Below are 12387 nucleotides of genomic sequence, written 5' to 3'. Positions count from 1 at the left end.
AGATTCAGGCCTTAAGATCGAAAAAATACCCAATTTTCACTGGAAATGTATAATTTTATTTACATATGTGATTGTTACAAATGCTGGTGAACTAAACATTTTTAAAAGGTTAAAAATACTTTCTAATTTTTGTAGGCTCAAAATACACTGATTGTGCCTTTCAAGGACACTAATATATTTAAGACCTATGGCCTAACAAAATATAATTACAATTATATTAATACAGATTTTGCATAAAAGTTAAGGGCAGTTGTGGGATAGGCCATGTTGCAAATGGCTACCAAGGGCAGTGTGTGTCAGCAGGAACTCAGTGGGCCTAGACCTAGTCTACTCATGATTAGACTACCTACCAGTTTCCCTACACATTTCTGTTCCATGACTAAGAGCGTTAAGAAGCCGGCCGAGGTGAATAAAACATGAACCAAAAACGCTTCCGAGGACAAACATGCCTGAGACACACAGACAGCGACCCCCACACCCACACCCACCCACCACTAAATGGTTATTTCACCCAGTTGGCAGTGTTGGGAAAGCCAGCGCCACGGAGCAGACGGGTAACAGCAGGGGTAACAGTCCCCATCCACTGCCCAGCGAGGGGCATGGCACTGGCCTGCTGTGGGTGGGGAGATGGAGTGCAGGGGTGGGGGGATGTGCCCAGCCCTAGAGGGGGGCATGAGCCCCAGGGAGGGGGGCTGGGGGTGCAGGATGGGTGGGGTGGGGTGGGGGGATCAGGGGCGGCTGGAGGGGGTTGACTCACCACCAGCTTGGCAGAAAGTAGCGCCACTGAGATGGTTTGGGTGCTTTAGCAGGTGGAAAGGATTAGGAACGGACACAAAAACACAAACACACACACACACACACACACACACATACACAAAAACACACACACATACACACACACACACGCACACAACACACTCACAAACAATACACGCAAAACAACACATGTGCATGCATACATGGACAAAAACAGGAGATGGTGCAAACACATTCACATGCATGGGCGCACAAACAAAATCACACATTGCTGTTGCTTTAGCTGAGGTGTAGATGTTTATGTGTGTAAAGTTTTTCCTCAGCCCTTTATTGTGACTGGTTGTCTTCTACTCGGAATATTAGATGAAAGAACATTTTGCTGATGGATTCCATAGCGTTGCTCCCCAATCCACTAACCTGCTGTATATTGCGATAAGGCAACACCATGTTTTGACCACCAGGGGGCACTGTTGGCCCGTCATCAGAAGCTTATTCAACAGTAACCTCTGGTCACCGCGTCCTTCAGTTCACAAGTTTTCTGAGTGCCGCCTTGAGACAGCTGTCACTGAACGTTCCCTTCCTACTTCCCTGAGAAACAAAAAACAAACAAACAAACTAAAAAACATTAAACTTGAAACTTTGTTCTGACGATGCAGTATTTATGCTGCCGTTCTAAATACCGCAGCAAACATTTTTTTTTTGGTTGACTAATGTGAGTAGCCTATTCATGTGTCCCAGGTGGGCACCGATAATATCACTATCAGTTTTTAATTTTCTCCCACATTAAAGCTAAAAAATAAATGACCCCACCTCTGATTCACTTCAAGCCTTGGCCGTAGCATATATTTGCTCCTAAAAGCCTTTCTTCCTCTCTTTGTGAGGAGAAGAGATTGAAAAGGAAAGTGGAGTGGGTACTCCTTTGGTGCAGCCAGAGGGGAAGTAGGGAGGAGAGAAGGAGGGGTTGGCTCCCATATCACACACCTTCTGTGATAAAGCTGGTAATTGACTGTAAGAGGACCATAGCTTTAATGAAACGCTTCATTCGATGTGTGTGTGTGTGTGTGAGTGTGTGTGCCTGTGTGTTAGTGTGTGTGTCAGTGTGAGTGTGTGACTGAGTGTTTTTCTGGAGGGTATGGTTATTTGTGCATGATAATGTGTTTGTTGAGTGCAGGATATGAATTATTAATGTATGTGAAATACTGGCAATCAGTGAAACTCTCTCTTTTTTTGTTTTGTTTTGCCTATAGTGTATCGCTGGGTGTTTGTGTGTGTGAGTTTTTATGTGAGTCCTCCTTGCCTGAGTGTGTGTGTGTGTGTGTGTGTGTATGTGTGTGTGTGTGTGTGTGTGTGTGTGTGTGTGTCAGGACTCCATACACGTATGTGTGTGTGAGTGTGTTTGTGTCTGTAAATGTGTGTGTGAGTGTGTGTGTGTGTGTGTAACCCTGCTTTGAAAGCTAAGCCTCTAGGCGGAGAAGCCCTCGGAAGGGCTGAAATCAGACATGCACAATCAGTTCCCCTCTTTAAATCTCCTTTAGAGGCCTATCTATCTGAGCAGCCCGGCCTTAATTACTTTCTCTATCACTTTGCAGGCGGTGGCAAGACTGGAGGGTGGGGGTGTTGTGTGTGTGTGTGTGTGTGTGTGTGTGTGTGTGTGTGTGCGTGTGTGTGTGTGTGTTGGGTGTGTGTGTGTGTGTGTGTGTGTGTGTGGGGGGGGGGGTGGTAGGTGCTGAGGCAGTTCAGGATCTCCTCTCTCTTTCTGTCTCTTCTCTCCTCTTTTCTCCCTCTCACTCTCTTTTCTCTTCCCTCCCCCCCCCTCTCTCTCCATTTCCCCTCCATTCCTCTGCTTCCCATAGAAAGAGAAATGATGATCTGATCCAGATGATTTAAAAATAATTCTGCTCCCCATTCCTGCAAGGCATCCGGTTTTAGCAAATGAAGGTTTAACTCCAGAAGTGCTGTGCTGGTAAATATGCAAGTTGTGTGTGTGTATATATATTTATATATAGCCTATACACACACACATACATACATACATACATACATACAGTACATAAAGTAATCCATGTAATCTCTTTTTTCTGAGGTTATACTGGTTTGTTCTGAAAAGACACACAAAACAGACCTTCGTCCATTAAATCCCTGGTGCCAGACAGTAAAAGTGAACAGATGTTGTTCTGATCTGGAACGGTTCTGTGCCACATCCAAGCCAGACTCAAAAGGCCTCTCATGGTGATGTGAGGACAGAGCAGGACCGGTCCAAACCCAAACACGTCTCAACCTGGACACCTGACCCTCTGGAACTGGGTGCCATGTTCCTCTTTCCTCTTGTGTCATATTTGTGATTCCTCAAAACAAACCAGGATTGATAAATGAGTAATTTGCCTTTCCTTCTGTAATTTAGAAACTGGAATCTTTTTTTTAATAATGTGTATCTAATGCATTGGTTGTGATAATTTAGCAGATGCTTTAATCCATAGCTACTGCACTGAGATTTCCATGGTTGCAGTTTATTCCGGGCCTTTGCGTCATTAGTTCTAATTTGCAAAAGTGAGAATGTGTGGGGGGCCTTAAAGCTTTGCCGGACTGCCTGTGCGCTTACCTTGCCTTGTGTCTGCCTTACTGCCTGTGTAAAAAGCCATTAAGACTGTCCAGACCTTTAGAACTGTGCAGGGGGGAGAACACTCAGTCTTTTAGGAGCCAGACTCACAAAGCAGCATGACCAAAGTGAAAGTTGGTGAAATGCACTGCAGAGTCAGAAACAAACTCACAAAAGTGTGTGTGGGCATGTGTTTGGGAGCCTGTCTGTGTGCGGCTCAGTGTGTGGAAGATGTATGAAGCGTTTATATGTGTGAGCGTGTGTGCTTGTGTGTGATTATTTTTTTTATCCATGTTCTATGTCCATCGACTGCACAGTGCATTACAGTGTCGTTTTGCATCACAGCTACTCCCTGTTAATCCCAACTCTGAGGAATGTGATGACAAGTATTTCTGTGGAGTACTGATGGCTCCTCAGACCAGTGCATGTGATATGCTGTTAAATATGGATTTAATATCTCCCATAGGAAAGGGTGAATGTTAATAAGAGCCTTTTAAAATGCAATTCATGAATAATTTTCAACACATATTGTAAATATTGGTTGAATCCAGTGGAGTTTATGTCCAACCAGCTGCAAAGCATAATTCAGTGTAACCAAAAATACACAAATGGGTTTAGTTTGTTTAGCCTGGCAAAACAAACAAATACGTCTTTATTGTCTGCAATTACAGTTAATGATGTTATAATTATATTTGTAAAAGAAAGAAATAAAACATCTCACTAACAGATCTCTGGATACTTCTCTTCCTCCATTTTAAATGCATGAATCTAGCTTCTCATATGCATAATCACTAGTTAGCCCATCTTCATCTTTGAAATGATAGCCCCCCTCACACACACCCGCTGTCAAAAAATTCAGTGTATGCATACACTCACCCAGACTGACACACACACACACACACACACATTGTCATCTACACAGATATCACCCTCTTTATTAATAGGGAATTTAAACTCTGTCTCTAAAGAATATGAATGTATCTGCTACAGTTGAAAACTAGTCCAGGATTATAATTAGGTAATTTCTCTGTCATTTAGACTAGATAAAGCACATCAGTTCTGTTGCAGGTTTTTCATCGTAAATAATTTATGTTATTAATTCCATGCACTCTGATGGAGGGAGATGAGAAGAAAAACAGCAATGAGATTAAACATCCATCGTAATGGATACCAAGACTATAGAAAATAGAACATTTCATATTGTGCTTTGATTAAACATCCATCGTAATGGATACCAAGACTATAGAGATAGAACACTTCATATTGTGCTTTGTAATGTGTTTTATAATTTTAAAATATGCTTGCTGGTTGATAAATCAGTACTAGACATGATTGAAAGACATGTAATCATACCCTGGGCTAGCATTTGAGTTTCTGAAATTTGAAACACCGATTTACAATCATTACATTACATACAGTCTGATGTCAGTAAAAAGAAAAACACATTTTGTCCTTTTATTACACTGAGTCCATAGGGGATGATTATTATGTAATGAAACTTTAAAGCCTGCAAAATCTTTGGAAGAAAATAACAGGGAAAAAACAAACAATAACAACAGAACAACAGAATAATAACAATATGAAATAATTAAGATGATAAGTCAGAAGGGGGAAATGCTGAGGGCGATGGCAGGCCTGTGATGTGGAGCTGCAGGAGACGTTCCCTGGTCAACATCACAGGCAGCAGAAAATGTGTTTAAGTCTTTAGCCTTTGTCAGTGTGTGTGTGTGTAATGTGTGGAGGTGTTTGCCTCGGTAGCTGTCTCTGTGGCTCTTTGGGTGTGTGTGTGTGTGTGTGTGTGTGTGTGCGTGAGTGGTGTGTGTGCGGGTGCGCGTGCGTACATGTGTGTGTTTGTTGATGTGAGTGAGTGTATATTAGAGATAAAAGGAAGAAAAAGGACAAAGAGGACAAAAAGGAAACAGGAAAAGAGAAGAAGTACTATAAAAAAACAATTCAGGGAAACAGATAGATAGACAGACAGACAGGAAAAAAGAAAGGCAGACAGACAGACAGGCAGGCAGAGACCAGCAGAAAGCCAGAAGGAGACTTTGAGACCAGCGTTACAGCGAGTAGTACCCTGACCACAGGGAACAATCCCACTCTAGCCAGACCTTGAAAATGCTCTCTCTCTTCACTTTCTCTCTCTCTCTCTTACTTTCTCTCTCTCTCTCTCCTTACTCTATTCTCTCTCACTCTCTTCACATCTCTTACTCTCCATGTCTTTCCCTCCCTCTCTCCCTCCTCTCTGTCCCCCTCCATCTCTCTCTTCCTTCCTCCCTCTCTCTCCCTCCCTCTCTCTCTTTCTCTCTCTCCCCCTCTCTCTCCCTCTCTCCACATCTCTCTCGCCCTTCCTCCCTCCCTCTCTCCCTCTCTCTTTCTCTCTTTCTCCTTCCGCATCTCATCTCTCTCCCTCCCTCCAAGGCCAAAGCACAGACCCCTGCACCTGTGCTCCACAACAATGGGCCCCAGTCTCTCTGCACCCCTGCCGGCTACACACTCAACACACTCAATGGAGCACAGGTGCATTGTGGGAAATGAAAAAAGACCACAGTAGTGGTGAAACTCAGGTACAGACCTGTGTTACCGGCAGTTACCACCCCCTTATGAATGATGGGGGTGCCACAGGGGGGGGGGGGGGTAGATGGCACTAAGTCTCTCAACTTCCTTATATTAGTTAGCTTCACTGCAAATTTGGGGCCAATTGTTCATCTACTAAATGAAAAAAGTCAGTCCACGTTTGGCGTTTAGTGGTTAATGTCCCCAGTTGTTAAAAAGTTGTTAAACTTTCTTGACCGCCATTACAACTGTTTAGACTCTCAATGCTTTATGCACAGTATGCTTACTTATTATATTTAATTATTATGTTTCATTATTACACCACTACCACACACACACACACACACACACACACACACACACACAAGTTGTTAAACTTTCTTGATCGCCATTACAACTGTTTAGACTCTGAATGCTTTATGCATAGAAGCTTACTTATTGTATTTCATTATTATCTTTTTAACAAGTCAGATTTTTTGGGCTACTGCAAGACTTGTGAGTCATCAGTTTAATTTCACCACATCTCACTGTTTTTTCCCTTGTTTTTTTTTCCCCTGTATGTGTATTCCATGCCGAGCCGTAACAAAGGCATCCACGGCCAACTGGGGCAGTTTAATTAGTTTCTGTTAAGTTAATTAAAGGGCCGAGAAAAGTTCGGGGTTGGGGCCCAACAAAGGGGCTGATGCTGTCCAGCCAGACGCAGGTGTTCCAGCGTGCCTGCCAGATTCCGCCGGGCAGATTAAGCCAGCCAGCCGCCCGGCGGTGGTCGCCGCTCCGTGCCGCGCCGCGAGGGCAGCAGAAAAGCCTTCCAGTCGGCTTGACGCGAGACAAGCGCTCGCTCACTCACCCACTCACTCACTCAGTCACTCGCCCACTCACTCGCTCGCTCACTCGCTCGGCAGAAAGGAGGAGAGGGGAGAGGGGTGGGTGGCAAATGGAGAACCACTCTGCACTTTCCAGCGCCTGCCCAGGTCTCTGTGGGACAGGAAAGTTTGGACGCAGGTCGGCCTTGGGGGGTGTGTGTGTGTGTGTGTGTGGGGGGGGGGGGGTTGAGTTATGAAGCATAATAGAGTTTCCACTGAGGGCGGTTGGCCCTGTCCCTCTCCTGACAGAGATGCAAGACTGAGAGAAGCATGTCAACACATGGGCCGAATATGAGAACATAGAGATTATCATGCCAGATTAAGGAAGTCTAAGATAAGCAGAGAGCAAGCAGTTAGTCATCTCTCTTGAGAAAAGACGTGTGGTCGCATGGGAGCTGAACAACCGTGTGGTCGCACGGGAGGTAAAAAAAACTGTGGAAAAAAACGCACGGGAGAAAATATCATATTGATTAAATAAAGGTGTTTGGACAGGAATCAGCTGGGAGAGGTGTACAATTAAACAAAGAGAATCACATGGATGGACATAATATGAAATAGATTAAGTGCGGAAGCACTATAATCCATTAGTGATCACTTACTTTTGAAAAAAAAAATTGTCATTGGTTCATTGACCTGTCATGTGGGGATTTGTTCAAGGTGTAATTGGCCATAAAACAAGAATTTATGTGCACAATGTTTTCTAGACAAATGGATGAAGCAAATAGGGTCCAACTCCACCTAATTTATCTTACTCTAATATCCTGTTGAAGAGGCAGTAGCCCATAGTATTTTGAGAATGTGAGAATTTCTTTTTTTTAGGTTGGCTTGAGAGAACATGGTACTGTGTGGCAAGTTCTTTAGCATTTTGTGCGTGTATGTGTGTGTGTGTGTCTGTCTGTGTGTGTGTGTGTGTGTGTGTGTGTGTGTGTGTGTGTGTGTGTGTGTGTGTGTGTGTATGTGTGTGTGCATGCATGCGTGCGTGTGTGTGTGTGTGGGTGTGTGTGTGTGTGTGTGAGAATCTAGTCATGCGCTGGGATTAATTCCAAGACAGCTCCAGCGCCACCACTTGAGTCCTGCGCACTCGGATGAGGCGCTATCGCCAGTTTGTCACGATATCCGAGATTCCACCGCAAGTTTGGCAACATCCAACCTGACAAGCCGAGATGCGGCGCTGTTTTAATAGTCTGTGTTTTGACACGGCAGACAGGAGTTGACACAGAATGTCATGGTCATATTTATGAATTATGTATGCCGCTAATCTCTCTCATACTTCTGCGGCGGCCGTCTATCATTCTACCTGACGACTCCCGCACTCCTGCACAAGAGGGGGGTGGGGGGGGGGTGGTGAGGGGGGCTCCTTGACAAGTGAAGGGCTGCTTTTCATGTCGTTTTGAAGAGTCAGCAAGAAGTTTTGCTGCGAGACACTCTACATCCTGGTTCCATGGTGGCATGAGATGGCACGCATCAATAACATAACACATATGGAGGAGGAGAAGAAAAAAAAAAAAAAACTCACTTCAGCAAGAACGGGCTGAGGCTTAATAAATAACCGGACCGGCAGGACACAGTGTCACCATGGATACTAATACTCAGTTCTAGCGGGAGAAGGAGCCAAGTGAACCTACAATTAACCCCTCTGACACCAGCTCTCATTTTGAGAAACGTCCACATAGTCCTTCGCCTGACTGGACCAACGGCGCTGCACACCACACGGTCAACACCAACAGATGTCTGGAAACACAAAGAGTAGAGTGGCACATCTTCTACCAGCTGGGCCCATCTTCCACCAACAACTATTTGTTTTACAGATTAAGTGCTTTGCAAGAAGGCCGACTTCAGAGAGCGAGAGAGAGTGAATGAGAAAGACAAGCGTCCTCCATTAGTGAGCTGAAGGGGAAACTCAAAGAGACGGACTTAACGAATGGAGGAGAGGAGAGGGTGAAAAATGCTGCAAGGCAAATGTCCTTCAGCGACCATGAAAAAGTCTCTATTATTCTCTGTCATCATGCCACCCCCCCCCCCCCCCCCCTCACACACACACAGACACACACACACATACACACAGACACACACACACACTGTCTCTTCAGATGTGCGGTAGAAGCCTCAGAGTAATAAAAAGCAGAACGCTCCAAACGGCTCCCTGTGTTGTTACGCTGGTGAAATTGTAAACAAGGGCACCGAAGCAGAGTTGGGGGGGGGGGGGGGGACGGGACTAAAGTCCTGCGAGACAGCAAGCGAGAGTTCTATCATCTGCACAGTGCCACCCTGGAACGCTGTCAAGGGCAAAAATTACCCGCCATATCAACATCAGACTAATTACTCCCCTTTAATGTGAAAGACACCAAGGACATCTTCCAAAATGGGTGATAGCATCATCATCATCATCATCATCATCATCATCATCAACATCATCATCATCATCATCATCATCATTCCCCACTCGCTTGTGCGCTCGCTCAAACCGTGTAAAGTCTATATTCGGACCTGGACAGACCGTCACGCGAATTGTGACACAGATTGCAGATTGCATTGTGGCAGATAGCATAAGAGCAGTGGGGGCAGAACCAGGCGGGTGAGGGGTGTGGGGGGTGGGGGGGGCGGGGCAGTGTTCTGCTGGAAAGGCTGTGAGAGAGAGATGAGAAGAGAGAGAAAGAGGGAGAAAGAGAGATTGGCCGATGGGGAGATAGAGATATAGACAGATATGGAGGCTCTTGATCGGGGAGGGAGTGCGGAGCGTGGAGCGCGGAGTGCGGAGTGCGCCTGTGCCAGGACCCCTCACTGCTGGATCATCCCGGGGCCTTTTTGACGGGCGCCAACCCAGCGGGGAAGAGAGACAATCAGGCAGCAGCAGGCTCAACGTGGAAAGAGAGCGAGAGAGAGAGAGAGAAAGGGAGGGAGAGAGGGGGAGAGTGAGAGATAGAGAGAGGGAGGGAGGGAGGGAGAGAGAGAGAGATAGAGGTGGAGAGAGAGAGAGAGAGGGAGGGAGAGAGAGATAGTGGGAGAGAGAGATATAGAGGGGGAGAGACACAGAGAGGAGAGAGTAGAGAGAGAGCGAGAGGGAAAAGGGTTTGAGAGGGGGAGAGAGAGGGAGACAAAAAAGACAGAGAAGGAGAGGAAAAAAATATGAGGTTGGAGAGAGGTATAGAGAATGGGGAGAGGCTGGGGAAAGAGGGGATGAGGAAATTCTGAAGAAAGAGAAACTGAGAGGGAGAGAGATAAGGAAAGAGAGGGATGATATAGGAGATCAGGAAAGACAGAAAAGGTAAAGTGAAAAAAGAAGTAAAGGGGGAAACAGAGAGACAGAGAGAGAGAGTGAGAGAAAAAAAGTCAGAGAGAGTGAGAGAAAGAGAGAGAGAGTGACAGAGTGAGAGAAAGTGTGTGAGAGAAAGACAAGAGAGAGCGAGAGAAAGAGGGACAGAGAGAAAGTGAGAGAGGGGGGGATTCACAGAGAGTGGATTAAGGGGAAGCACTGTGGAGAGGTGAAAAGTTGGGAAGACACAGATGACAGGAAAAAAACTGGAGAAGAGAGGAGAGGAGAGGAGAGGAGAGGAGAGGAGAGACAGGGAAACAGTTATCTTAAGCAGAGGGAAAGGAGGAAGGATCAGGACAAGATGGGCTGGCAAGAGGGAGGAAAACAGAGAGGAGTGAAGGCTGAGAGACTGGATGACAGAGCGGGGAAGACAGCGTGAGACACAGGGGTGACAGAGGGGCGAGTGGGGGAACCATGAGAGAGAGAGCGAGAGGGAGAGAGGGAGAGGGAGGGAGAAGTAGAGATAGCAGGATAGAGAGGAAAGCAGAGGGAGAAAGAGAGCGAGAGCGAGCGAAGTGACGTAAAGACGAGAAAGGAGGAGAATGCCGAGCCCAGCTGCCTTTATCACGGGCGCAGATCGTGGTGGCAGCGCAGGGATCCAAGTCAACCATCTGCCTGCGTCTGATAAGCTCGAGAGAGACGAGCCATTGAGCTGTCACTCAGGGAGAAGCAGGGAGAGGAGAATGAGAGCCCAAGAAAGAGGGGGGAGAGGGGGGGGGTAGAGAGAGAGGGAGAGAGAGAAAGGGGCAGAGAGTGAGAAAGAGAGAGGGAGGGAGAGAGGGGGAAGAGAGAGGGGGAAAGAGAAAGAAAAGGGGGTAGAGGGAGAGAGAGAGGGAGAGACGAGAGAGAGAGAGAGGAGAGAGAGAGGGGGTATAGAGAGGGGGAAAGAGAAAGAAAATGGGGTATAGGGAGGAGAGAGAGAGAGAGGGAGAGAGAGGGAGGAGTGAGAGAAAGGGGGTATAGAGAGTGAGCAAAATAGCAGAGAAGGAGGGGAGTTACGCTGGTAGAGTGACAGAGAGAGTTAAAGTAGGAGGGTAGTTTAGATGGGAGGCAGAGAGAGAGAGAGAGAGAGAGAGAGAGAGAGAGAGAGAGAGAGAGAGAGAGAGAGAGAGAGAGAGTAAGGGTAAAGAGAGTGAGAATAGAGACAGAAAAAGAGAAATAAAAAGAGAGAAAGAGAGAGAATGGTGATGGAGTGACTCTAAGCAGATGGCTGCTCACACAATTGAGAGAAATAAAGGAGAAAATGAGGTCATCCTTCAGTACTGTACAGAGTGTTGAAATGGTGCAGCTCTAATGCGTGACAGATCCAACGCTCCTTAATATAAGCTCCTTCAATTCGTCCCCAAAAGGTGAACCCTTGCACCCAAACAAACCACAAGCACTTGCTTTCTCAAGGAACCTTTTATAGTTCGTTTTTGAAAAGGTTCTATTTGGTCTGAAATACACATACACTTCAATGACACACACACACACACACACACACACACACACACACACACACACACACACACACACACACACACACACACACACACACACTCACCACATACACTGACATTATTTTAGAGGAGGGAAAACTTTCCCCCACTAAAACCAATTTACAGAAGCATAAAGCATCGGAAATAAGGGTGCTGATGGATGGAAATAGTTTTTGTAATATAAATGTTCTGAAAAAATAAAAAAAGTTTTCAAGTGTACCAACATCCTATATAAAAACATTAGACAGGTCTATGTCCTATATGACACCATTAGACAGGCCTATGATTTATATGACAGGCCTATGTCCTATATGACAATATAATACAGGCCTATGTTCTATATGACAATAACACAGGCAGGGCTGGTTCTCCCTGCACGCATACTATGCAAGTTGCGTAGGGCCCCGCAAGTTAATGAAGGCCCCATCCCCTTGAGTCAAGTGACAGACAGGTATACAGTTTTAACGACAGTGTCTCATACATTACAGTATTTTTCAACTGCTTACACACTAAATCTTTCCTTGTCACACAATTTTCTAAATATGTCCTCCAAACATCATAACCCGACACCAAATCTGCAAAACCATACACTAATTCTCAGTGTTTGACTCAGTTTTCAATTGACTACAGTTTTTTACAATTGTTTACACACGTTTTCAAAACTCTGTGTCTATTTTTCAAAACTCCACACACAAAACCCACAACTGCTCACACAAAATGCAAAATGCCTCAAATCTCCAGCAAAATGACACACAACATTCAAAATGTCAAAAACACATGTTTAAAGCAAACATTCGCCTCACATTACAAACACTTTTGTCATAA

The sequence above is a fragment of the Alosa pseudoharengus genome, unplaced genomic scaffold, assembly GCF_046254945.1.
Source record: "Alosa pseudoharengus isolate Yale_2024_CS ecotype anadromous, Long Island Sound unplaced genomic scaffold, YU_APseudo_1.1 YU_APseudo_1.1_scf_7, whole genome shotgun sequence".
NCBI lineage: Eukaryota > Metazoa > Chordata > Actinopteri > Clupeiformes > Clupeidae > Alosa > Alosa pseudoharengus.
This window is presented reverse-complemented; position numbering follows the sequence as displayed.